Below are 4,664 nucleotides of genomic sequence, written 5' to 3'. Positions count from 1 at the left end.
CAGGGGCAGCATTTGCTGACTTGGCTGCCCAGATTTCCCCATCCCTGCTGAGTTTTCCTTAGCCCCTGGTGATGGGCCCCATGGCTCCTCCTGCTCTCATTGTCCCCAGTCTCTCTGTGCTGGGCTCTGCCTCCCTCGGTTCTAACCCATTGCTAGTGCAATGCCAGGGGGACACGCAGCGCTAGGTAGGGTGACCAGACAGCAAATGTGAAAAATCGGGATGGGAGTGGGGGGTAATAGGAACCTATATAAGAAAAAGACCCAAAAATCGGGACTGTCCCTATAAATCGGGACATCTGGTCACCCTAGCGCTAGGCCTGCAGGGGCGAGTGACTCCCTTTGCTCCCACTCTCCGTCAGATAGTGGAGGAGTTCAGAGTCCTGGGCCAGCTGGTGGGGTGTCTCACTCTGTGCTGTGCTGTGCAGGAGCAGGAGATCTGCCGATAGGCTGTGGATGGACTTCACCACCTCTACTCCTTCATGCTGCAGCAAAAATGTAAGAGCACTGGAGTCCCTTGTCCTTCCTAAATACACTGACATGGGATTTCCAGACACGGAAAAAATATTTATTGAACACTTCCGCCTTTTCTGCATCCTTTTAAACCGTCTCCATCTAGTAATAGAGCCTACACCATTGTTAGGATTTCTTTTGTTCCTAATACACTTTAAAAAAAACAAAACTCTTTATTATCCTTAGTCCTGCAAGCCAAGGAGTTTCCCCTGATGTCTTTAGCTTCCCCTATCCATATTCTACTTGTTATAACTTACTGAATGGACATACTGAGTCAGCCCAATGGTTCATCTAGCCCAGTATTGTGTCTTCTGATAGTGGCCAGTGCCTCATGCTTCAGCGGGAATGAACTGAACAGGGAAATTTTGAATGATCCATCCCCTGTCATACAGGTCCAGGTTCTGGTAGTCAGAGGTTTAGGGACATGCAGAGTATGGGGTTGCATGCCCTGATCATCTTGCCTAATAGCCACTGATGGACCTATCCTTCACAAACGTATCTAATTCTTTTTTGAACCCAATAATACTTTTAGCCTTCACAACATCCCACGGCAACACTTTCCACAGGTTGCCTGTGAATTGTGGGAAGAGATACCTTCTTTTATTTATTTTTAACTTTCTTCCTATTAATTTCATAGGGTGCCACCTAGTTCTCGTGTTATGTGCAGGGGTAAATAACTCTTCACTTTTCACTTTCTCCACACTAGTCATGATTTTATAGACCTCTATCATATCCCCCCCTTAGTCATCTGTTTTCTAAACTAAATGGTCCCAGGTCTACACTACAGACCTATATTGTTATAACTATGTTGCTCAGGGGTGTGAAAAATCCACACCCCTGAGCGATGTATTTCTACTGACCTAACTCCATGTGTGGACAGCGCAATGTTGGCAGGAGCGTGTCTCCCACTCACCTAGCTAGCGCCTCTCCGGGAGGTGGATTAAGAGCTTGTTGGCATAGGAGAATCTTCACGTAAACGCTACAGCGCCGGTGCAGCTACGGCAATACAGTGTTTTAAATGTAGACTTGCCCCCCGTCTTTTTTATCTCTCCTCATATGGAAGCTGTTCCATCCCCCTAATCATTATGTCGCCCTTCTCTGCACCTTTTACAATATGGTATATCTGTTTTGATATGGGATGACCAGAACTGCACGCAGTATTGAAGGTGTGGGCGCACCATGGATTTATATAGAGGCATTATGATATTTTTCTGTTTTGTTATCTATCCCTTTCCTAATGGTTCATAACATTCAGTTTCCTTTTTAACTGCCACTGCACGTTGAGTGGATGTGTTCAGAGAACTATTTACGATAACTCCAAAATCTTTCTTGAGTGGTAATTTAAACCCCATAATTTTGTATGTATAGTTTGGATTATGATTTCCAATGTGCATTACTTTGCATTTATCAGTATTGAATTTCATCTGCCATTTTGTTGCCCAGTCCCCCAGTTTTGTGACATCCCTTTGTAGCTCTTCGCAGTCTGCTTTGGATTTAACTATCTTGAGTCATTTTGTATTATCTGCAAATTTTGCCACCTCACTGGTTACCCCTTTTTCTGGATCATTTATGACTATGTTGAACTACACTGGTCTCAACACAGATCCTTGGGGGACCCTGCTATTTACCTCTCTCCACTGTGAAAACTGACCATTTATTCCTGTCCTTTGCTTCCTATCTTTTAACCACTGACCCGTGACAGAACTTTCCCTCTTATCCCATGACAGCTTACTTTGGTTAAGAACCTTTGGTGAGGGAACCTGTCAAAGGCTTTCTGAAAGTCCAAGTACACTATATCCACCGGATCCCCCTTCTCCACATTCTTGTAGACCCCCTCAAAAAATTCTAGTAGATTGATGAGGCATGATTTCCCTTTACAAAAGCCATGTTGATTCTGCCCCAACAAACTGTGTTCACCGATTTGTCTGATAATTCTGTTCTTTCCTATAGTTTCAACAATTTGCCTGGTACTGAAGTCAGGCTTACCAGGGATCACATCTGGAGACTTTTTTAAAATTCACTGTCACATTAGCTATCTCATACAGAGGCCGATTTAAACGCTAGGTTACATACCACAGCACTGCACATAAGTCTGTCTGGATGTCTTGTTAGAGCTGCAACCTTTGCACCAGACAGGCAATTTACTATGCGATGAGAGGACATCATGACTTCATCTGGAAGGTGGGTCCCAAATATGGGATCGCCTCCCTCTGCTCCAGCTTGATGTTCTTCTTCCCTGAAACTTTTACCCTCCTCAGCAACACAGAGGCTGTCAGATTGGGGGTGGGACCACTCTACTACGTCCCTAAAAGTCTCCTCTATGTACCTCGCTGTCTCCCTTGGCTCCACCAGTTCAGCCCCTCTGGCCTCCTGGTCTCCGAGAGCCATTAGCTCCTTGCGCCAAATGCCCTCATATGCTACCTGCCCACAGGGCTGGTAATGATGCATGCTGCATTCAATGCAATCAACTTGAGAGCCCCACGCTGCTGCTGCACTTTTGCCTGGTTTATTTTTACTCTTCCAGGGGAGTTTAATTTGTTTAGTTTTGTTGGGGGGTGGGGGTTATTGGCCTGAGTTTACAGTACGTTTGTTAGATGTACTTGTCTCTCACACACCCTCTCTAAACTTCCTTGCAAGACTCCGTTTGCTAACCTAACGTCTGATTTATATTGCCTGCTGTCTGTTTCCCCTCCCTGGTTCAGGCACGACACTGGCAAAGAAGAGTGAAGAATATCTGCAGGTCCTCAGGGACTGGCAAGCCGAGAACACCTTCTGGTTCACCCGGTTCACCAACACCAGCGATATCGCCATGGTAACTACAGTCAGTGCTTCATGGGATTGTTGTGCCCAGAGTTAGCAGGAGTCAGGAATTAGCACCCTAGGAGTCAGGGGGAAGGGACAGACCCAGGTGAGTGACTGTCCCCATCCAGCTGGGCCAGAGCCCTGCCTATGGCCCACTCCACCTCATAGAATCATAGACCTCAGATCATCTAGGCCAACCCAACTAAATCATCCCAGCCAGGGCTTTGTCAAGCCAGGCCTTAAAAACCTCTAAGGATGGAGATTCCACCACCTCCCTAGGTAATCCATTCCAGTGCTTCATCACCCTCCTAGTGAAATAGTGTTTCCTAATATCCAACCTAGACCTCTCCCACTGCAACTTGAGACCATTGCTCCTTGTTCTCTCATCTGCCACCACCGAGAACAGCTGAGCTCCATCCTCTTTGGACCCCCTGTAGCAGGGCAGTTACCCCACTCCCAGGGAAAAAGGTTAAAGGCAGCTGAGGTAGGCTGATCGGGGAGGCAGCCACAGCTGTGGCCACACTCAATCAGGCCACAGCGGGCCCTGATATAAGGCCTAAGTGAGAAGCTGGGTCAGGCTCACTCCAGCCCTGAAGTGAGAAGGATCTAGCTTGGAGCACTGTGTCCAGTTCTGGGCACCACGCTTTAAGGAAGATGTGAACAAACTGGAACCAGTCCAGAGGACAGTGACAAAAATGATCAGCAGTTTAAAAAACCTGACCTGTGAAGAAAGGTTGAACGAATTGGGCATGTTTCGTCTTGAGAAGACAGAGGGGGCACCTGTACCACAACCTGGACTCCATCAGCGAGCTGCTGTCCCAGCAGGAGTTGCTCAGGGCCCTTGTCCTGCTGGGCTACCAGTACAGAGAGGAGGTGGTCAGAACCCTGCTGGGCTGCTCGCTGTCATGTGACAGGCACGGGGCTGGGGCTGCCGCTGCTTGCGCTCTGGGTCCCCTGGACTGGTCCTGCTGCCAGGGACAGGGGAGTGCAGAACCTTCCAGAGATCTCCTGCTCCCTGCAGAGCTACTGCTTCTCCTGGAGAGTTTTGCAGGCTGGCTTGCCCTGGAGACAGGCCAGCCTGTAAAATCCTGTGTGGCATCCCACGTTCTCCCCTGGGGCTGACACTCAGACCCGGTCCCCATGCAGCCTGCACCAGCCCATGGGGCCTTACTGCAGCAGGAGGGCAACAAAGGGCTGGCTGGCCAGTGGCGGGAGACCCAGCATTGGTGCTGAGAGGGTGCAGGAGGCTGGCAGGGCTCTGACCAGGTGCCATTGTCTCTCTCCCTTTGCAGCATTGCTGCGGACATGTTGAGGATGCTGACGTCCCACCCCAAGACCACAGGAAAGGTCCT

The sequence above is a fragment of the Malaclemys terrapin genome, chromosome 4 (genome assembly GCF_027887155.1).
Source record: "Malaclemys terrapin pileata isolate rMalTer1 chromosome 4, rMalTer1.hap1, whole genome shotgun sequence".
Lineage (NCBI taxonomy): Eukaryota > Metazoa > Chordata > Testudines > Emydidae > Malaclemys > Malaclemys terrapin.
Note: the sequence above shows the minus strand (reverse complement) of the source record.